Raw genomic sequence first — 24,642 nt, forward strand, 5'->3', positions numbered from 1 at the left:
ATGAGGTCTAGTCTGTCTGATGCACTTAGTCGTGAGGCAGCAAATGAAAGCTTTAGATATCCTGAGCACCCATTCACCTTTTCACAGGATAAAACTGCAATCGAGACTAAACTTGCGGAGCTGAATACGGCTGTTGGAAAGTTTGCCGGAACTCCTACTTGTGCTGAGTCCTTGAGATTGCGGACACAGATTAACCATGTCTTGGGGAGAATTGATCTTATGGTATTGCCAACAGGTGATGATGCAGACGCAGCCCAGGTTGTTAAGTCAGACTTTCTTGCTGAGATTTTGAAGTTGTCACAGGATTTACATGATAAGCAGCATCCAATCGGATCTGGTTCGGTACCAGTAGCGCTCGATGTGATTTCGGTTTTAAATCAGTCTTTTCAGGCAGGGGTAGGACAAGTTCATGCTTCTTCTCCTGGAGCGATGTCACAAGCTGGTAATAATGTTTTTTCAGGGTCTGTCTCTAGTTTTTCTTCTGGGATGATACTTCCTCATAAATGGGGAATAGAAAAGTTTTCAGGTTCTGCTAGGGGTATGTCTATTTCTGCATTTTTTGAGATGGTGAATGAATTGAGTCTCGCTCGTCATGTACCAGATAGTATACTTTTGGAATCAGGTATAGATTTATTTTCGGATAAAGCCTATCAGTTTTATAAAGATGTTCGTCTACGTGTAGGGAGTTGGGCTGAATTAGTTGAAGAGTTTCGTAGGGAGTACCTGTCAGCTCACCATGGGGAAGCGCTTTTTGAAGAGCTTCGGAGGAGAACTCAGCATTCGTCTGAGACTATTGGAGTTTACTTGGCAATAATGAATAGTTACTTTAATCGCTTGCGTTGTCATGTTCCAGAGGAAGTTAAATTGTCTATAGTTATTAGGAATTTGCATCCGTTCTATCAAGATAGATTACGTGATCCTTTGCCAGCTACCTTGGAGGAACTTCGTGTTCTATGTCGCAGTATGGAGGAAAGACGTGATTGTATTAGGAACTATGTTGAACCGAATAGTAGGAAAATGAATACTTTGGAAAAGGACCTAGCTTATATCAGTGTGGATGCTGAAAGTTTTAGTAGTGTTAGTGAGGGTCCTGTTGCTTCATCCGAATCGGAGTCGGCTAGAGGAAAGTTTAGGACTTTAATCTGTTATCGTTGTAATCAGTCAGGCCATAAGGCAGTAGGGTGTCTAATGAAGAAGGAGGCTGTTCACTGTTTTAAGTGTAAGAAAGAAGGGTTTACAGTCAGAACTTGTCCTTCGTGTAATTCGGGAAACGGAAGGAAGCGCACCTAACTGGTCGAAGAGGTGTTGCCGACGTTGACTCGACCAACCTACGTCCTATTTTAGACTTTATTTTACATCATTCCGAAGGAGATGAACGTCCATATTTGAAAGTTAAAGTCTTAGGAAAGGAAATTTTGGGATTATTGGATTCTGGTGCTTCAAAGACCATTGTAGGAAGAACTGGTTGGAAATTTTTACAAAACTTGGGTTTAGAGTTGGATACTTCGAAGAAGATCGTTTGTAGAGTGGCGAATGGTCAGATGTGTGAATCGTTGGGGGAATGTTTAGTACCTTTCATGGTTAGGGATCGCTTGCGTGTCTTGCCAGTATTAGTTATTTTGGACGTACCGCACATTCTGATTTTAGGATCTGATTTTTGGCGTGTTATGGGTATCGTTCCAGATTTGAGGCATAACGAATGGTATTTTTCGGACGCTCCAGCAATGGTAGGTTCAGTGGATCATCTCCGAGGTCAAACTATTTTGACCGATGCAGAGAAGTCGCAATTGGAGGAAGTTATTAATAGAAGTCGTGAACTAATGGGCACTTCTCTTGGTTGTACTGATGTCACTGAGCATGTGATTGTTTGTAAATCTGCACCCATAAAACAACGTTACTATCCTGTATCCCCAGTAATCCAAAGCCATATTGATAAAGAGCTAGAAGATATGTTGGCGAAAGGAGTAGTGGAGCGATCGAATAGTGCTTGGTCGTCCCCGATTCTCTTGGTGAAAAAAAAGGTTCCAGAAGGTGAAGAACCAAAATGGAGGTTCTGCGTAGACTATCGAAAGCTTAATGCCGTAACAGAGAGGGATGGCTACCCATTACCGTACATCTCTAATATTTTAAATAAATTAAAGAACGCGCATTATCTTTCCACCATAGACATTAAGTCGGCGTATTGGCAGGTACCTGTTGCTAAGGCTTCCAGGCCTTATACTGCTTTTACGGTTCCTGGTCGAGGTCTTTTTCAGTTTTGCAGAATGCCTTTTGGATTACATAATGCCCCGGCTACATGGCAGAGGTTGATAGATCGTGTCCTCGGTCCGGAGTTGGAACCCTATGTTTTTACTTACTTGGATGACGTGGTCATCGTGACAAAGTCTATTGAAGAACATGTAAGGATCTTAGAGGAAGTCTTTAGACGCTTGAGAGAAGCTAAGTTAACCGTTAGCTGGGATAAATGTCAATTTTGTAGACCGGAACTAAAGTATTTGGGTCATGTGGTTGATAGGAATGGACTACATGTTGATGGTGATAAGGTCAAGGCTATGCTACGTATCCCAACACCCACATCCGTCAAGGAAGTTCGTAGCATCATAGGCACATTTTCCTGGTATCGAAGATTTATTCCTTCCTTTGCGACACTACTAGCTCCAATTACAGCGATATTGAAGAAAGGAAGAAAATTCAATTGGACCCCGAGTTGTGAAGAATCTTTTCAGAAAATAAAAGAATGTCTAGTTTCTGCTCCGATACTTAATTGTCCTGACTACAATTTGCCTTTTGTTGTCCAATGTGATGCCTCAGGATATGGAGTGGGCGCCGTGTTATTGCAGCCAGGCCCGGATGGTGACGAAGTAATTAGTTTCCTGAGCAGATCACTAACGCGTCAAGAAAGGAATTTTTCCACGACGGAACGGGAATGTTTAGCTGTGTTATGGGCAGTCGAAAAACTGCGTCCTTATTTGGAGGGTGTTCCGTTTACGGTCGTGACTGATCACGCATCCCTCGTATGGCTTCAAAATTTGAAGGATCCTACTGGAAGATTAGCTCGATGGGCGGTAAGATTGCAACAATATGACTTTAAGATTGTGCATCGGAAAGGAAAAGAACATGTTGTCCCCGATTTGTTATCTCGGTCAGTTCCCGTGCTTGATATGGTTGAAGAGGTTGTACCGCTTCCTAGTGGTGATAGTTGGTATGATAAACTTTGTAGAAAAATCGAGTCTAATCCCTTGAAGTATCCTCAGTGGAGAATGTCTGGTGGCAAACTTTATAAATACATCCGTCCCAGTTATGGATTTTTGGTCGAGGAAGCGGACAATTGGAAGGAAGTCGTTCCTAAGGGTCAACGATTGGAAGTGCTGAAGTTGTGTCATGATAGTCCTTTAGCAGGTCATATGGGGATCCTGAAAACTTATAAGCGTATTAACGAGAAGTATTTTTGGCCGAAACTGCGGAGTGATGTGTCTCGTTACGTTGGACGTTGCTCACTGTGTGCCATGCATAAGGTGGAACAAGGTAAGCCCAAAGGCTTTATGACTCCTCAACCTAAAGCTACTCAACCATGGGAGATAGTAGCAACCGATCTTATGGGACCTTTCCCAAGATCAACTCAAGGCTATAAGTTTATCTTAGTGGTAATGGATGTGTTTAGTAAATTTTCTTTGGTATTTCCGTTGCGATCCTCAAAAGCCGTGCATGTCGTTAAGAAAATAGAAGAAGAAGTTTTCCTCGTATTTGGAGTTCCACGTCTGTTACTATGTGATAATGGTGTCCAGTATACTTCGGGTATTTTCAAGAAAATGATGGAAACCTATGGTGTCTCAGTTCGTTATAATGCGTTGTATCATCCACAGTGCAATCCATCTGAACGCTATAACCGAACCCTTAAAACAATGATGGCAACTTATATAGCTGACAACCATAAGAAGTGGGATGAAAATTTGGCCAAACTAGCATGTGCTACGCGCACTGCATACCACGAGTCGACTGGTCAAGATCCCTACTTCATAAATTTCGGTCGGAAGATGGTAGTGGATGGACGAGATTTTTCCCGAAAGGACAAACTCGGAGACCCGGAGGACGAAGTAGCTAAAATGGGATATAATCGATCGCGTGGACTCCAGGAATTATTTGTTGATGTTAGAAAACGTTTAGATAAAGCTTCGGCTAAGTGTGAGAAGACCTATAATCTACGGAGACGTCCAGAGGAATTTCAGCCCCATCAGTCAGTATGGCGGAGAAATTTTGTGTTGTCAGATGCCGCTAAATATTTCACGAAAAAGTTAGCTCCTAGATGGATAGGACCCTACTTCGTGAAGAAGAAAGTTTCCCCCTGGACATATAGTTTAGAGGATGAAAATGGCAAGGATCAAGGTATTTGGAATATTAAGGATTTAAGGATTAGTAACCCGACTGGTGATCCCGATAGGATTTAGGTCGGAGTAGAACGGACTAGCAAAGTTTTGTCTAGTCTAAGTAAATTCTTCTGAAATTGGTTGTATTTATTTTTTTTTGTTGTGTCCGTGAAGGATGACTGAGTGTTGGCTATGATCGGTTCTTAGGATGTATTTGGATGGTCAACCGATTCGTTTTTTTTTTTGTGTTAGGTAGCCAATACGAAGTCGTAGGGTTGCGGTAGCCTTAATTTCTTTTGATTTATGGAATTGAATGTCACTTAGGTTTGGTCAGAAATATGTTGTCTTCGATGATATGGCGTTGGGATTTGTTTTGATGTTAGTAAGCCATTCTATTTAATTGGGATTTTTTCGAAGCCACATAATTATGTTTTGGTGAATCTTGTTGGATAATAGCTTAGTTTTGGATGATTCACTAAATTTCGTTGTATACGGATTTAAATTCTGAAAGACCTATCTCATTTTTATTTTAATGAACAATTGGAATTACACTACTGTTTCGGTAGATGTTTCTCGCAGTATCAGTAAGAGTCGAGTGGTGGAGAGTTTCTTATGGACTCATGTTATGCGAGGTATAGTGAAGTACTAGCGATGCCCCAGAGCTGGGAGGTCGCGAATAAGGGCAACATCCAGTAACCGACCAAATCAGTGTTGTCAGATTGACGTTGGAATTTGAAACTATTCTACTTGATCTCATACGATGAGAGATGACTGTTGTGTGGAAGTGGAGTAAGTGTTGTAAGTAAGTTGTTGCTTTGTGCGTGTGGTTTGAGGTTGGTATGTCTTTCGTTGTCCAAGTACTTGCGCATGGTGAAGACGGTGTGGATGATGATTGTGTGGATTGTGTGGACTTCGCTCAGAGTTTAGGTAGTGTGTCGCTAGCGCGAGGGAAAATTTTCTTCGTCTAGTTTTTCCTCGTAAATTTTCCTCTGGGAAAGGGAGGTGTTGTTACGTTCCAAATTTAAAGTAGAAAGTCCCACCTCTATTTTATCAAAATTTAAATAATTCAGGACGTGTAAGAGCGGTTGCCTATAATATATTATAAGCAAGGTGGCGAAAATAAAATTAGTAATTTTCAAATAGGGGTAATGTCTGGCAAATTGTGCTGAAGTTAAGGGAACACGTCCTCTTTTTTGTGAAGAAACTAATTTAGATCGTTCTTTCTAGAGTTATCTTGGAAGAATTGGGATCATAAAATTGAAATTTTTGAATCTCGGTACTATTCGGTGACCTCCGTGTGTCAAGTTGTCAAGTGTTCGGAAAGACGACGGAAAGAAAGTGATTCCAGGTTTGAGAGTGTTACTGAAAGGTTGGGCTAGATTAAAAACGGCATTTTTGTTTTTTTGCTTTTGCTGCTGTTCCATGTGGGATCTGGACTAGTCCGAACCGTGTGGATATTCAAGGGGATTTGCTGCCTTCGTGGAAGGGTTTTTTTTGGAATATCCACAATTTCGCTAAAAAAAGCGGATCTACAGTACACGTGAATACCGGGAGTCGTATTTAGATCAAGAAATTAGCCTTAATCACGAGTCCAAATAGCCGGCTACGCTTCGGTCCAATTTGGGATATTTCAAACCCCTAATCTGGCTAAGAAGGGTGAGTGTTAGAACATTTCGTTTTTAATTAATTAAAAAGTTGTAGTTATTTTTTTATCCCATCTCTAAAAAGCTATTCACATTTTTATCAGTTTTCATACATTCAAGTTCGGAGACAAGTTTTTTTTGTATTGCTCCATTATCGCCAAAAGGCAGATAAACAAAGTGTTAAAATCAATATATTTATTTCCAAATAATTATTTTAGACACAGATGGTAATTAATGTTTTCTTGCTTCAGGGTTGGTTGGTTGGTTGGTTTGTTTGTTTTTTTTCTGCTTCTTCTTCTTCGTATTTTTCCATCTGGCTGTAATTTTCAACTTTTCAACATTGTCACACAAGTCTATGTACATCGGCAATCGTATGGGATTTTGGATTGAAGACACGCTGAACTATAACTGGAATTCCACGCGGTGAAGTATATGAATATTCGAGGTATGGATCGATAATTAATTTTCAACGGAAGATTTAAGCACCGTCTAATTTGGTTTGCGGAATACAATAGTTTTTTTTTAAAGATTATTTGCTGTTAGTTTTTATTTTCATATTTACAAATACTTTACAGATTTTTTTTAAAGATAATTTGCGGTTTATTTTATTAATTCAATATTTACACATACCTATTTTAATTTTGTAAACTGCGTCTAAGGGGGGGTTATATATTTGAGATTTATTTTTTTTATATTATTTTCTGCGCACGCACTTGAGCTCACGTGGTGTCCTATTTGCGTTAATTATTTTTTTTTGGTTGGTATTGAACCGCACACCCCTTAGCGTCCGGTACTTTTGACACGTCTTACCTTTCATTTTGTTCTGTTAAGTAGAAATAACTTATGAATTTTTGTTAGGCAAGCAGAAGCCGCATTTTTATATTATTTTTTTATTAAGCCTATGGTAAAGTTAAATAATATTGTAATATGTAATATGTATGTATTTATTTTCAACTATCTTGGGAATCTATTTATTAAAATTGACTAAATTCTAATCTGACAATTTCATTTATTTTTTTATTTATTCAGGTTGTATACTGTTACTTAGTATTTTAGTAGTAAACCTATTGGTAAGTTGGTGGTTTATTGAATAGCAACGTAGGGAAGGCTGTGGGCCAATTTACCTGGCGCCCCTGATATAACTTCGGATTTTTTTGTTTTGTGGACCGCACGACCATCTCCACTGTTTTGTCTAGCCGCGAGCCATTCCCAGACTGTCACCGTATAGTACTTTTCTTTCCGGGTGTACGTCTGATTTATATTTGGTACAATTTGTAATTTTTTTATATAGATTCGGTTTTGTACGCCACAGGTGCGTATCTCTCTTACATTATGTTTATCTCATTATGGTTCTGAATCAGTTAAGCAGGTGAAGTAGCTAACAAGGATATAGCGCCACACTATTAATTCTTTGCGATAGAGCTGTAGGGTAAAGTATTTTGTAGCTCAGTTAAAGGACTGGATTAATTACGTTATATCGAGATAAAGGAGTTAAGTGCTTAAATTTACAATAAGATAAAATTAAATGCTACCTTCGTAGCAATTTTTATCATAAAGTTTCATTTGGACACTTAATAAGATAAAAGACATATATATATATATATATATATATATATATATATATATATATATATATATATATATATGCAAGATATATATACAGGTATATATACAATATACAAGAAATACTGGATATTATTGACTGTCGATATAAACAAAAAACACAGTTTATTAGGGCTGCAGTCAGTAGGTTTGGCCGGGATGTTATAGAAACACTCTTTTGACTTTTGGTCGAGCTTTCGGAATTCTTTTATTCCTTCTTCAAGACATTGCAATTAGAAGAATGTGTAAATATTTACAACATATCACAAATTGTCATTGCAACTTACTAGTCGTTGAGATTATTTTTCTAAAGCTACGACACTCAACATTAAAAACACACAAATAAAATATAACATGTAAAATAATGGACAAAATACATTTTAAAATTTAGTTGGATAGTTAAAATTTTGTTAGTGACATCTTTTAATGGTGTGTTTTGACTGATCCATAGAGAACAGAAAAAAAACAAAAATATGATATGTATGATAAAAAAGTAATTAGGAGTTCTTGCTATTATATTAATGGAAGTAGTATACTAAACCTGTCTTGATAGTATGCAACATGTTTTGTATGCAGGTGTATTATGGTGTGGTGTATATATATATATATATATATATATATATATACATATATATATATATATATATATATATATATATATATATATATATATATATATATATATATCTATATTTTTCGATGTATTTTCCTCGAATGTAATGGTACGAACCAGACGTTGTTTTTATTATTACGGATCTGCCTATAAACACAAAAGAAATGTTATTCAGATTATCCTCTATAAATTTAGGGAAAAACCAAGTGAGTACAATACGCTTGATTTGTTAAAAATTAAAGTAGGGATTTTCGGAAAATAGATAGGAGGAATGAATTTGTATGATTGGCTGTGGGAAACGAGGCGAGGAGAATTTATAGCCGATGTTAAAATTGAACGAGAAAATTTCGAGCATTGAGTTTTTACCAGCCGGAACGAGCAGTCCAGTTTGAAAACAGTGTGTTAAAAGATAAGTACAATTTGTGTTGTTTTGTGGGTTAAGTTGATGATTGCAGAATCTTCTTCTTCGAGTGCCATCTCCGCGGCAGAAGTCGGCAATGATCATAGCTATTCGAACTTTTGAGACGGCTGCTCTGAAAAGTTCATTTGATGTACATCCGTACCACTCTCTCAGGTTGCGCAGCCATGACATTTTACGCCTCCCTATGCTTCTCTTTCCTTGGATCTTTTCCTGCATGATCAGTTTCAGCAAGGTGTATTTCTCTCCACGTGTAATATGTCCGAGATATTCCAATTTTTTTGTTTTTATTGAATTTAAAATTTCCATTTCTTTGTTCATCCTTCCCAGAACCTCTTTGTTTGTGATGTGTTCTGTCCATGATATTTTCAGAATTCTTCTGTACACCCACAGCTCAAATGATTCCAGTTTTTTCATTGATGTAGCATTTAAGGTCGAAGATTCCATTCCATAAAATAAGGTCAAAAAAACATAGCACCTCGCCAACCTAACTCTTAGTTCCAGTTTTAAATCCCTGGTACATAGAACTCTTCTCATTTTGTTAAAATTTGCTCTAGCCTTTTCTATTCTTATTTTTATCTCCTGATTGTAATCATTTGTGGAGTTAATCATTGTTCCCAGGTATGCATATTTGTCTACTTGTTCGACGTTGGTTTCGTTTATTAGAAGACTCTCGTTATTTCTTTGAGTTTTCGATATTCTCATAAATTTCGTCTTCTTGACATTCATTGTTAGACCATACTCTTTTCCATACTCTGCTATTCTGGTCACCAGTCTCTGAAGATCTTCAATGTTTTCGGCTAAAATCACCATCGGCCTTTTAGCCGATTGCAGAATAGTGGAAAGCAAAACAAGACCAAGTCGATAATTCCAGACTTCTTGTGTTCGAAGAGATTCCAAATTCTGTACGAAAGACCCAAGATTTGTACGAAACACCCAGTCAAGGCCAAAAAACTTTTGGGCTGAAAGAGTGCCACTGTTATTTTGAAATGAGTCGGAAATTTGATTTGTGGAGAGAATCTGCCGTTTTTTTAACAGTTTTGGAAAAAAGAAGTAGAGGAACACATATTGGAGAATTTGGACAGCTTTGTGGGAGCACAATCAGGAGAATTAATAGGTCTCAAAATTTTGGAAAACATCGCGGAGCTTACATTAAAGGTCAGTCAAATTATTTATGACATAAGAGTTGTGTTTGTACCATATATATTTTAAAACCTATGTCAAGTCTCAGTTATTGGGACACAAATTCTTTATCCGTAAATTCTTAAAGAGTTATAAATTAATTTATTTAAAGAGTAGAGTTTCACAGGTAAAAATAAAATCAATTAAAAGTAAAATTAAAGTCAGATAATTGATACAAAATTAAAATTTGTTTTCTTTTAAGAAATAATAATAGAAGTAGGTTTCACATTGCATTAAATAGATTTGGTTAAAAAGAAGATAACTAAATTAAGGTTTCTTTTGTTTGAAGATTAGATAAGAAATGATGCACGGTTTTTATATGTTTTATATGGTATATTAAATAAATGGTATTTAAAATTTTACAAAATTTGTGTTAGTTATATTTTTATTCTCCTTGTATTTCCCGAAGAAAGCAAGCAACAAATAAATACTAGACGCCACGAATTAAAGGTAAATTTTGTGCAGTAAAGTAACCCTGATAAATTTGATTTAAGCAGATATGCATATTTTACACCCAAAGGTCGTAAAAATGTATTTTATTAGTTTTTTGTACAATTATGACTTGGAATTCTGGCTTAGTATTTGAGCTGATAAATTATAACTGTTCTCATAATTAGAAATAAAATACTTGTTGTCGACAAAAATCAATGTTAAAGTCTTAAGGTAGACTGGAAGAGGGGCAGAGCCCCAGCAAAAGGGCTCCCAGGGTGTAGACCAGTTTATACGGGCACCCGTGAAGGATTGACTTGACTGACTTGGAACCGGACCTAAAAGTTACTAGACTTCGTTTAGGCTTTCGCCTTTTTAAGATTACTCAATTTTGCGGAAGCTTGTAGAGGACGAGCAATGCTAGTTGCAAAGGATAGAGTGGCAATAACTGATAGCGAAGCAAGGAAAAGCTGATGGTAAGTAGAAACTTGTTGTTTTTACTTTAAAATGGAAAAGCCGTGACCTGCCACGAACAGAAAGTACCTCCGCTAGTACCACTCATACATTACTAAAGTCTTTTGGATCAACTGTTGGTTTTTGAAATGCAGCTTAATTTATCTACGATATCCAATGGAAGTTGCTTCTAGGACATCGTGATACTCTTACTCTGTCTAGTGTGTTTTTGATGTCTATGTTCCAGTCAAGAGTTTTACTAAAGGAAACTCCCAAATTGGATACCGAGAATGTGAATTAAAGCATTTCTTCCAAGAGAACTATTTGGGTTCTGCCACCTTCATTACGGCTGCGAGGAGATCTTAATAAACTAATTTGTGTTTTGGAGGGATTGTGTATAATTTTATATCTGTTGCACCGCGATACAATTTTGTTTAATTTGTTTGGTGCTCTGTTGTATAAAATAAATGTCTCACTGTCCCGTGGAGAGGAGTGCAGTATCTTCAGCGTATAGCAGGATAGACTCTAATATATTTATGGGATGTGGGGTGTCGCTGTTGTAGACTGTCTGGAAATATTTTGAAATTTAAAGGCCAAATGGTTAATAAAAAGGATTTAGACGCTAAGAAGTTTATAAGTTATTTATAGTTTATTACCCCATGAAAAAAGCTGAAAATTTACTTGAAAAATCGAAAAACTACTGGGCGCTATTTTTAACTGGAATATCTGGGGGAAGTCAAGAAAAACGCAGATTATTTCGTGGTTATCGAATTTTTTATTGCGTCATAACATTCAAGCAAAAAAAGTGATCGGTTTCATTCATTTTAATATTGTGAAAAAACTATCCATTCTAGATAAAATGGTTCATTAGACGACTAAAAATGAGATTTTCTAAATCAAAAAATGTTTATTAATAAAAAAGTTATTGCAAATAAACCAGAAAGTAAGCATGTTTTACAATTGTTTATACTTATTAAAATAAACAATAAAAACATTTAAAACACATTTCATAATGTGGGTTTTTATGTAGTTACTACATTGGCGAAAGATATACACAATCGGTTAGCTAATTTTTAAACAATTATATTTGTGTACCCCGGAGGTAAAGGACACTATGTCCATTTTTATCGAAATTTAGATTATTGCACTTTTGAATATAACTTTTCTGGCTCTACACATGGGTAAAGCATACTATGCCCAGAGACAATTTTACGGCAAGTTACCGACTTTTTAATAAACACCAAGTCCACTTCCAGTCAGAGGTAAACAACACCATGTGGACTTGGTGTTGTTTACCTCTACTATATGTGTGCACCGTCATTTACCATCCGGACATAGTGTTATGTACCCTTGTACACTTCCCGTCATATAAAAATGGTACACTTTTTTTCCCAATGTAAACCAGTGCTCAGACCAGAGATATATAAGGAGAGCCTCTCTTACATATCTCTGGTTCAGACTGGAGACAATGGTTCGTGAAACAATTCATTGTTGCCTTCACAGATAACGGAATTGCACTTAATCTAAATAAAAAAAAAATAACGTTTAAAATGTGTTTAGATAAATATTATTTTTATTATTAACAACAAAAAATGGTACCTAATAAATTTAATAACTAGAGAGACGGTTGAGTTAATGTCCAAAATGTTTGAAGAATTTTTTAATAATGGAGATATGACAAAATACTGTTATTTCAGCATTTTCGAATTATACATATATTTAAATTTCACACTTGTTCACTGTAAAAGTTATTTATTTTGTATTAATTTTAAATTAAATTTTTTCAGTGTAGTTTATTTATTCTAGTATGCCACAACTCAATACAGTTTTGTGCTACACTTTACAAGAAACGAATGACAGCTCTTGATTTGAAATTAAACATAATAATTTAAAGTCATGTCTAAATTTATTATTTTTTAACATTATTTAATTAAAATATTTTCATAAATTATAATAAAACACGATTCAAGTCCTTCTTTTAGCTGGTTTGATATAATATATTCGTTATAAGAAAGAAGTGGACAAAAATGATAATTTGTTTGGAGATGAAAATTCGGATACTAATAAAATCTATGAGCCTCTAAGTGGTGAAAGCTCAGAATCGGACGACAATGATATGAGACGTATAAGTAGTGGGGAATAAAAAAAATCTTCTTCAGGACGATTTATCCCTACGCAGTGATGCAGACAATTTTAATGAACATAATGAAGTTATTTTAAAAGAAGAGAAAAGTGTTAAAAGAAAGGTACAAAATATAACTAAGTGCAAACAAAAAGGTAAAAAACGTGTAGTAAGTGAACAAAATTGGGCCTGCAATGTTCGCAAACGAAAAATAGCAGGTATGAAAGAGCATCTCAGTAAAAGAGGAAAAGACATGCCTGCAAAAATGTTAAAGTCCCCTTGCATGTGTCACATGAAATGCTCTGAAAGACTGCCAGAATACGAAAGACAAAAAATTTTCAACTCATACTGGACTGAGACAAACGTTTCAGATCTTAAAAAGCAATTTATCTTCTCATGTATCGACATCCAACCTACTCTTCGATCAAGAAAAAAAGATGTAAATTCTACCAACCCTAAAAATAATACACTACACTACCATTTTACAGTGAACAATCAGTTATTGAAGGTGTACAAGGTTATGTTTTAAACACACTTTGTATATATAATTTAGTAGTAGTAAATATGTTGAAAAAAATTGAGCCAGGTTTAATAAAAGCCGATCAAAGAGGTAGACACACGCCAACCAATAAAACTCCTACCGAAACCATAAATAGTATACATCAACATATTAAATCATTCCCAAAATACGAGAGTCATTATTCCAGAGAAAGGAGTAAGAGAGATTATCTGGGCACAGAACTTACAATAGAAAAGATGTATCAACTGTACATTGATGAATGCAATGAAAGACATGTAGATCCAAATCTCAGAACAAAAAAGTGGTTGTACGCAAATATTTTTAATAAAGACTTCAAGTTGTCATTTAAACCGCCCGAAAGAGACATTTGCGATACATGCAGTACATTCACCGCTCAATTAAAAAATAATCTTACTGCAGATGAACTGACCAGTGTACAGGCTGATCATGATGCTCACCTAATTGAATCTAAAACTCGGTATAAATTAAAACAATTGGACTTTAAAATAGCTAAAGAGTAACCAAAATACAAAGTACTATCTAGTGATTTGCAAAAATGTTTGCCTTTACCACTAACAAACAATTGTAAGTATTAGTTTCTACAAAAGGAAACTTTGGACATTAAATTTTACATTACATAATGCCAGTGATTCTTCTGTACAATGTATAATGTGGGACGAATCGAAAGGGGCCCGAGGTGCAAATGAAATTGCCACATCAATTTTGAAATGGGCTGACAATACAATTCCAGGTAGTCAAGTAGAGGACATCACTCTTTGGCCCGATAACTGCTATGGACAAAAATATAAGTGCTATTATATAATAAATATAATTATAATATGCTATTTTTGGATACTGCAAATAAAGACGATCACTCAAAAGTGTTTACTGAAAGGGAACACACAGATGGAAGCAGACACTGTTCATGCTTTAATCGAAAGAAACTCTCTAATTTGGCCATTTTAACACCATAAAACTGGCAACAGCTAGTTAGGCAAACATCAGGTAAATACACAGTGCACAATATGGAACTTGCAGATTTCAAAAACTTCAAAACGCTGTTCGATAAGAAATTGTCATCTAATCCTCCTTTTGTAAGTAGAAAAAAAAATGTTAATAAAGGCCCTATTCTACTGGCAACATGTGTTTTTCTACAAGTCTAATAAGAACATATTGGAAAGCTCTTTTATAAGTCCGATTTCAATAATCAAAATATGTATGAAGTGGACTTCATGAGGTATCGAAGACAGCAAGTAACGTTTCCAGCCCAATTAAATCAAGTCTCAGTAATCCCATTACCAATCACAAAACAAAAGTAAAATGACTTAATTGCACTACTGCCTTTTGTTTCGTCAGTTTGTTATGCGTTTCATCAAAATTTAACACATAGCGATGTAGCCACAAACGATTACCCACAAGAAGATGAAGATGATATGGAGCATCTTTAACAATTTTGAAACTTGTCGTCTATAATTTTACTTAGTTATTAGAAAATTATAATATTTACTTTTAATAAAATAATAGTATAGTAAAAGTTGTTAGAGGTAAACAACACTATGTCCAACTACACATTTTAAAAAAATTTTTAGATAATAAACGGTACACCTCAGGTATATAACACTTCATGGAATGAAAGACGATTATACACACCACAATAATAATATATTAATCTTGATTAAATATAAGAAACATTTGACTATTTACTGATTACAAATTTAAAAAATTTTAAAACTGCTCTCCCGAAAAAGTAAGAAAATGGACATAGTGTCCTTTACCTCCGAGGTACCGATTTGTTTATTCCATTTTAAAGAACAAAGGTCATTTACAAATGGCTACACATACGCTTTGTCATTTCTTAAAATGCTTTTTTTTGTATGATTTTCTGTATAACGTCTCAAATTTTGATGTTAAAATATATAACTAAAACTATAATAATTTTAAATTGTTTATTTACAAATAATTGATGCAGAATGAAATACAATTTGTTAAATATAGGATGAAGTTTGAAAATCTTACAATCGCCACGCCCACCGGATGCGCACTAAATTTATCGAAAATATACCAGTCGAAGTCTCTAGTGACTTAAATTGGAATTTAAATCGAAAAGTTTTGTCCGGTCAAAGCCAAGAAATTACAGCAAATGTTATGCCTTTTATTCAACAAGAAGCAAGGGACAACGTACCTCTAATAGACTTAAAACAAGTGCAGAAACGTGTTGTAAGAGCAATAGGTGTAAGTTTATCTGCCATACAAGCCATTTCAAGGGAAATGGAGTGCATCGAAAGTCGGCTTTAAAATCTAAGTTGGATGAGTGCGACAAAGGGGTGCTTCGTCGATTTATTATTAATTTTTGTACTACCGAAAAAAAAGGTCAAACTTTACGACAAGTACATAGAAAATTTGCCACTAAGTACAACTACAATGGTTCGCGTGAATCATTGAGAAAAGCAATGAGGGATATAGGATTTGGTTGGAGAAAGCCAAAAACTAATAAAAAACTTTTATTGGAAAAACCCATTAAATTCATTACCTTTCTAATGATGCCTACCTACCGACTCGAGATGTTATAATAAATTAAAATAAAATAATTTTTGAGGGCAAAATCACCAAACCGAGCGTTTATGTCTTCCCTCTTTTACTCTCCAAATGTGCACTCTCTCTGTTCTCTGCGCTGACGGCTAAGATTCTGAAACCTTTTCCTATATTTGCCAAATAATACCATTAACATTATATTGGCAATATCTCTAACTTATGCTGCGCAGTATATTTTTACTATAACTTTATGTTCTTTAACTGAATAAGTTAAGGGGGGAAGAACTATGTGTCTCAAGTTGGTCACTCAGAATTATATCTCTATTATTTATTTCAATAATTTCCATGGATGCTAATAAAGACAGCTTAAGGCCCTTATTTTAAATATGGGGAATTTGGAATTAATCAATAAAAGGATGATTATAATCTAGAAGGTGAAGTACGTACGTAGAATTTGTTTTTTCTTATCGAAAGCCCTTTTTATGTCTGTACGCTTGTTACAGGTTCCACCAGTTTGACCTATATGATTTTCAGGAATGTCAGCAAATCTAAGTTTGTATAACAAAAATTATTCTTTAAATTTTTAAGGTTATTTACTTATTATTTAAGAAATATCCTAACAGCTTAACAAATAAAACTAAATTAACAGTTGATTAAATCGTTAAAATATATAATTTTTTATATTCGCTTTTATTGGTTGTTAATCTTTTCGATTACTTTTACTGAAATGATAAGACTACCAAAGAGAATTGAAATACTATTATAAAAATAATACCTCAATCAACCATGGGAGCTTAACGTCTATGCTTCGCCTAGCTCACTCTCTCAAGTTTGAATTCGTCTTGTCTTAAACTATAAATTAAACCATGAACCCTTAGCAGATAGCAAATAAAACAATTACTTAACTAATTATATTTATTAAAAATAAAAAAAAAATATTTAACTAGCAAAAATTAACCCTGCCAATGCTCTACAGTAAATAAAAGGATGATACTTATGGCATCATGGTATCGATGGGCTGCTTGCTACCGTTTATCTGTAGCTTCTCAATTGGGTAATTAGGTCTTCCTGACAGCTGCAGTTAGGTCCTCAAGAGCATGTTATTCCATATATTCTCCAGTAATTATCTCATAAAGCCAATAAATTTCAAGAGATATCCCTTAAAGCCAATAAACTGGTAATACAGCCAATAAAACTTCATATTACAGCCAATAAACCCAAGAGAATTTTGCAGACCATAACATGAAGCTTATAATAATTCCTACCTTCTTTTATAAATTTCAAAAACAGGCAAACAATTATATTACCACTACGTTAGAAAAGTTGATTGACAGAAAATGGGGAGACTAAAATGAAGTTTACACAGATGACATAGGACGTATGCCTATGATGGAATTAGCTCTTCTGTTAACATAGAACAGAATATTTAGTCTACCGGAGAGAAAGAGAAAAGGCGAATATTTATTCTACCGGAAATAAAGAGAAAGAGGGCGTCAACTACATTTTTGAAGAAAAAATAGTAAAAACGAAACTGAAGGTAAAGGAATTAGTAAATTAATAAAGAAATTAAAATAAAATAATTAGTTAAATGTAAATTAATAAAAATGTGACGTTTATAACGTTACAATACAACTTTTGTTAAAGTATATGTAGCATAAAGACAATTATTATAAAAACGTCAGTTCCATTTGTTGGTGTAGTTTACGGTCTTATTAAAATCGATATATTATTTTCCATCCCATTTCAAACATATATAATAAAGCAAGGTAAAGCGGAGAAACCCCTAGACCCAAGGTCGATACGCCTTTATATATAGAGACGGTGGCAACCTTAAGACATGGAAGCCGTCTAACAATCATCAATCATAGGACTGGAAACTAACATGTAACAGCTGATAGGTTATCGCGAATATATATTAAAATGAGGTGACATTTATAATACCGACTTGACTCCGTATATCCAATGATTTATAGATTTGCTGATTACTTGTTTATTGAAAAACTTAAGATATTCTTAGTCATCGAAATATAGGAATATAATTACTTTTATATTTTAATATAATAATAGTTAAGTATATTTATTTTAAATAAGCATCAAATAAGCAAAAAAGTAGCATTAAAGTATAACTGGCGTATTAGTGAAACAGTTAATCAAAAGGTATATTATATGAATATTATAAATATCTCTGGGAATAACAACTTCTTTTAGGTATTGTTTAATGTTCAATAAGTTTTTAGGTGTTGAAATCTCTTTTACAACTCACCTTCATTTTAACTTGGGTGAAACTTATAATCGAGACCATGACGTTCGATTCATTAACGTTCTGAAAACGATATTTTTTTTGTGAAAAAATCCTGGCCTTGATTATGCTAAAAAGATATAATACCCCAACCCATGATACAAACAATAATAGGTATGATATTGCGCAGGCCAGTGTCAGCAGATCCTCTATTCTTGATGTCACAATGAGAGTGGCCGTCATTGAGGGCTATGATGTATCGTTTATGTGAAATAATTACATGCTGTAAACTCCGATTTTAACACATTTATGTAAAAATTTTCAAATCGGTATGATGTAAGAACTACGTATAACGGGTTGCCTACCTTGATATGTAATTTATCTATATGTAAATGTAATTTTTAAGCTGTCTAAAATTAGGTGCCGTTTTCGCTTTTAGTTAGCTTATGTTATTGTATATAATTTGTGGAAACAAGTTACTATTTTTTTATAATTATAATAAAATAAACTAATGGCTTCAATTAAAAAGAAAACAACCAGGAAACAATTATTGAAAGTGATGTTAGACTTCATAAAAATAAATAGTGCTTACTGGCAAAATAGTCAAGGAAAGCTAAGATAGTAGCCCAATTGTGAGAGGAATTTGCTATCATGGTAAATACAGTAGATGGTGGCCCTAAAAAACAGGAGAACAATGAAGACATGTAAGAAGATTAATTTCTGTTACTATCAAATTTAATAAATGCTAAATTTTTAGGTGTTCAATGAGTGGAAGATTTTGCAACTCATTTCAAAGATTCATCTTGGGGAGCCCCAGATTATAAATACATTGGAGTTTAAAAGTAAAAATTAATTATTGATGTATTATGTTTATTATGGTGTATAATATTTTTTAGAAGGAAAAGGAAGTCAACCTGTAAAAATTAAAAATGCAATAGTTTTATTTAAAATTTTATAAACATATCCTTTATAAAATTATATCTCAATTATGGAATAAACTGAATACAAACATTTTTATTTAACAGTTTTATAACTCAAAATTTTTTAGCCACTTTGTAATATGTTTCAGATTTTTGTTTTGTCTTGATCTTTGTGTTATTCTTTTTGATTTTGTAACTAATTGTAACATAAATACCTACATATCATTATGAAATATACTAATTATAAACACTTTTATTTATTTGTTTTTTTTTTATCTTACAACACCGAAGTTTGCAGCAATAATACTTCTTTATATTCTCTAAGGGTTATGAGCACATTTGGACCATTTTGTAATATATTTTAGTTTGTTTTACCATTATCATTAGTCAACATCAATGCAACACAGGAATATATGTTTCCAGCTTTAACAAGGCTATAATGTAAAACTCTGTGCTTGTGCAAATAATTCTTTAGGACAATCCTCCATTCACCCCTGTGTCTACCAACTCTTCTGTACATTCTAACTCCAATAGATTTTAAATCATCGTCTAAAATGTCTTGATACCTAAGTCTTGGTTTTCTTCTGGTTTATTGTGCCATCAATCCTTCTTCCTCTTCTGTTAAAAACCTTTCCGACTGTTGCACCTACCTCTTGCCTGATGAAATGCTCTGCTCTATCCATGTAAGGTATGCTACCTTAATGAATTTTATGTCAGGTTCTATACAACCCAAAGTTGTAATGTTTGTGCTACAAACCTTGTTCTTTTTTTTTTTTTTTTTTATTAGAAAAAGATGTCGCATCCACCAAAAGGTTATTAGCGACGGAACAAAATATAAATAACATAGTTAAACACCTACAGATTATACAAAATGTTTATGGATCTGAGATAATTCACTATATTGTCACAGGAACAGTTTTGACCTAGAGCCTGTGGTAGAGCGTTTGGGATCTTGTAGCGCTGTCTTTCTTGGTCATATTTACTACAAATTGTTAAAAAGTGTTCGACTGTTAATCGGACGTTACACTGATCACATATAGGTGGATTTTTCTTTGTGAAAAGGTAGGAGTGCGTTAATCTGGTATGTCCTAGACGTAAACGCGCAACCGCAATTTGTTCTCGTCTATTGCGCGACGATGGAAACCACTGAGACACATTATTTTTAATTTTATTTAAATTGGAATTAGTTTGAGACCACTCATTTCGCCACAAACACAACACTTTATTTTTAAAATAAGCTTTTAAGTCAGTGGAAACACACTTGTCTATCGGCTCCGACAAATCACTTAAAATTGCCTCTCGTGCTATCCTGTCAGCTTCTTCATTTCCTGTTATTCCGACGTGTGAGGGAACCCATAAAAATTGGACGCTTCTTCCATGCTCATGAGCTTGGGAAAGCTGGTATTTTAGCAACTTTTCAAAAGGATGTTTGGGAAAAATGTGTTTTAATGAATTTAAAGAGCTAAGGGAATCTGTTATAATCAGGGCTTTTGTGAGTGTAAGCTCGTTAAGAAGTTTCACAGCACGGTATATGGCATAGAGTTCAGCTGAGTATGTGCTGCATGCTGGGGGTAAACGGAAAAGAAGATTGTTTTCTGAAGAAACGATTGATGCCCCCACTCCGTCTTCGGATTTAGATGCATCTGTGTAGATTTTATGGTAGTCGGGGTACTTATTTATGAGGGCCTCAAACTTGGACCGAATTAGAGAATGATGTGTATTAGATTTATCTAAATACTCTAGAGATGCATCGCAAGTTGGTATATCGATCAGCCAAGGCTCGGGGTATTTAATATCCGAGGAGAAAACCTCCGGAAAATTGATGTTTAGGTTTTGAAGAATGGATTTAATTCTTTCGTAATATGGTTTTTTAGTATAGCGAATACCTTGAAATAAGTTTAAATATTTATTTGTAAAAGTATTTTGATGTATTGGCTTTGAAGTATTGCTCGCGACTGAGGCTGCATGTGATAGAGCGAGGTACATGCGGCGGTGATGTAGCGATGGTTCTCCTAAAAGAGCATAAATGCTGGATACAGGTGTAGTTGGGAAAGCCCCTAAGATTAATCTGAGACTTTTGTTATGAATAATATCTAATGATTTCAGTAGAGATTTATTAGCAGTGGAATAGGCAATTGCTCCATAATCTAGCTTAGAACGTATTAAAGATTTATACAGGAGGAGTAGAGTGGATTGGTCTGAGCCCCAGTTTTTATTACAGAGAGATCTTAAAACATTTAATCTTTTATTGCAGGAAAGGATTAGTTCTGAGATGTGATTTTTCCATGTTAACTTTGAATCAAAGATTAAACCCAAGAATTTGTGGTGATCTCTAAACTCCAGCTGTTTCTCATACATTCTTAGGTTAGGAGGTTGTGGCAAGGAACTTGAAGAGAATACGACTCCTATTGATTTTTCTACTGAAAATTGAAAACCTGTAAAGTTGGACCAATTTTCGAGAGTATCTAAAAAGTTTTGAAGGATTGATGACATTGAGGAAATATTTTTACCTTTAATAGATACCACTAGGTCATCAGCGTATAAACGAGCCTGTAAGGGTGCTTGAATGTTTTTGATGATGTCGTTTATTGCTACCAGAAATAGTGTTGGACTGAGTATGGATCCTTGGGGTGTACCATTTTCCAAACTATAAATATTTGAAAAGATATTATTTATTTTTACTTGAAAAGATCTGTTATTTAAAAAGTTTTGGATGAAAGCAAGGCAGTGACCTTGAATATTCCATTTATGAAGTTGTCTTAAAATGTTGTATTTCCAAGCTTTATTAAATGCACGTTCTAAGTCAAAAAATATAGCAACACATTTTTGGTTTGTAGCAAGAGCTTCATGTATTTCACTTTCCAAATCTAAAATGTTGTCTGTGGATGACCGATCTTTTCTAAAGCCATTTTGCTCGGAGATTAAGAAATTAGAATTTTCTAAAACCCATGAGAGTCTGGAGTTAACAATATTTTCTAGTAATTTGCAGGTTGTCGATGTCAGAGATATGGGTCGATATGATTCTGGGTCATATTTAGGTTTATTAGTTTTTAGGAAAGGAATGACTATTGCATTTGACCAAATAGCTGGCCATTGGTGGTGAAGCCAAATTCTGTTGAATATGTTTAAGAGATACGTTATGGCTGAAACAGGGAGATGTTTCAGAAATGCTGAAGGAATATCATCAGGCCCCGGACTAGAGTCCTTCAAGTTAAGAATAGATGAGTTTATCTCTTGAAAAGTGATGGGATGGTTAATGAATTGTTTTGTGCTTCAAACAGATAAATGGGATTTTGTTCGGCGAATTCTTTGGCTTTGAGAAAATTGGCCGTATACTGTTGATTCGATGAGTGGCCTTGATAGATTCTTCCAAAAATGTTTGCAATATCGCTGCTCGATGTTATGAAATTATTATTTTCTTTTAGCCCCGTGAAATTATATGAAGTATGTAAACCAGAAATTTTCCTAACTTTGTTCCAGACATCAGAGAGGGGAGTATTGCTATTAATTTCCGATACGTATTTGTTCCATGAAAATTGTTTAGCCGTTTTGACAGTTAGCTGTGCCCTTGCTTTTAGCATTTTGAATTTTAATTTATTTTCGGATGTTTTATGTTTTTTGTATCGGTTTAGGGCTGATTTACTTTCACGGATTGCTGTAGCACAACGGTCATTCCACCATGGTACAGGACATCGGCCCTTAACAGATTTAGATTTACCAATAAATTTGTGGGCGGCGCTTAAGATAAGTTGATTAAACTGTTCTACATTCGAGTTAACATCGTCTGTTATATCCAAACTGGAAATGTTATTATCGATATATTGGGAGAATTCTTGCCAATTTGAATTTTTTATTCTCCACTTAGATATGAATATGGGTCCTGATGAGGGATAATTATGGTTTCTAATTAGGATTGGAAAATGGTCACTACCATATGTATAGGTTTGAGCGTCCAACTGAGACAATGAGCTAAATTTGGGTCGCAGAGAGTTAAATCGATGCATGAGGAATATCCTGTTGAAATATTGAATCTTGTAGGGCTACCATCATTAAGAAAATTTATATTAAGTTGATCTAAGATATCGGCAATACTTGAACCTCTGACAGACGTGTGATCTGAACCCCATATTATGTTGTGAGCATTAAAGTCGCCTAGAATTATACGAGGACGTGGCAGTTGCTCTAATAACCTGCAAAAGCTATCAGAACTGACTTGTTTGTCAGAAGGAAGGTAAACATTACAAATAGATACTAAACTGGTAGATATGATTCTGATAGCAACGGCCTCTAAATCACTGACTATTGGAATTTGTATCGCCTCGATGGATTTGTTTACTAGTATTGCTACACCACCGCTTGCACGACTTGCATCTGTACGGTCTTTGCGGAAACAAGTGAAATTTTTTGAATTGTACAACTGATTGGTCTTTAAGTTTGTCTCCTGTAGACAAATAATATCTGGAGAATATTCAGATAAAAGAAGCTGTAGCATAGGGAGACGATGGAAGAATCCATCAATGTTCCATTGAAGTATCGAGTTGAATGTTGTTAATAGATTCGGAGTTAGATGATACTGAACGATTGTCTACAGAAGAGTCACTATCTAAGTCAGAAATCTCTTTCCCTAAGTGGGTGAGTAGTTTCTTTTGAAGTTTTGTAAACTTACTTTTTGTAGATCTATCATTTGCATATTGATAGCTGCTTTGTAAAAGATGGAGTAAACCAGCCATATCAGTTGTAAATTCTTTAACGACGCTAATAGTGTCGGGGGAGCCTTGAACATTATCAATCAGTAAGGACAATTGGTGGAAATTTAAAACGAATGGTGGGGTATGATTATCAATGAAATTTTCAAGAGTTTCCCGTGTAGATTGAACTTTAGATGAGCGCGGTTTTTTTTGTTTGGAGAGTTTGGGTTTTGCAAACAGATTTTCTGATGAGATTGCTGAATCTGAAGGAGGCGTGTCGATCTCACCAATACTGCGTTTTATGGAAGAACTTGCGTTTTCGCAATTGCTATTAGAGTTTTCACTTAGATGATGTGGCTTTATTACATTTGGAAGTAATGGAGCAAACTCATTGGTAGTGACAGAAGTCGAGCTTGTAGTTTTATTTGTAAGATTGGTTGAATTGGTAGTTTCAAAAAATTGTGATGATGTATCAGTTTTATTAGAATTTTCTGCAGTTGTATCTAATGGAAGAGGAGCTGGTAGATTGGAAAATATTGCTTCCGAAGTTTGTGAAAACGGTGTTGCCGCTGAATGAGGTCGATTAAAAGTGTTGTTATGAGTCGGAGTATTAGTAGTTTCTTTGTCGTGGAGATTTGTAGGTGTAGGTGATATGCTCGGATATGATAATGGATAATTTGATGACTGCTGGGTGTTTGGTACCTTGTGTAGTATACTTGTTGAAGCTGTTTGATTTGGTACTTCATTGTTTGACTCAATATGAGTTGATTCCGTTACTGAACTGGTTTTGCATTGGGATGATATGTGTCCTGTATTTTTGCAAATAAAGCAGGTGAGTGTACCTTGTGACAAAAATATGCGGTAAGGTGTTTGGTCGAAATTTATTAGAATAGAATCTGGAATTGGTGATGTTATAG

At 34.7% G+C, this 24,642-nt stretch overlaps 2 long non-coding RNA genes across 2 annotated transcripts in view; one reads left to right on the top strand and one right to left on the bottom strand.

Annotated features, from left to right (window-relative positions):
• LOC140440747 (uncharacterized) overlaps positions 1 to 24,642 on the bottom strand; it is a 633,916-nt gene that overhangs the window by 247,536 nt on the left and 361,738 nt on the right. The window lies entirely within an intron of this gene.
• On the top strand, positions 18,685 to 19,064 carry LOC140440745 (uncharacterized). The gene is made up of 3 exons (XR_011950918.1): positions 18,685 to 18,821; positions 18,875 to 18,959; positions 19,017 to 19,064. It is a non-coding gene; the product is annotated as an uncharacterized lncRNA (long non-coding RNA).

This window comes from Diabrotica undecimpunctata, chromosome 5 (assembly GCF_040954645.1).
Source record: "Diabrotica undecimpunctata isolate CICGRU chromosome 5, icDiaUnde3, whole genome shotgun sequence".
Classification (NCBI taxonomy): Eukaryota; Metazoa; Arthropoda; class Insecta; order Coleoptera; family Chrysomelidae; genus Diabrotica; species Diabrotica undecimpunctata.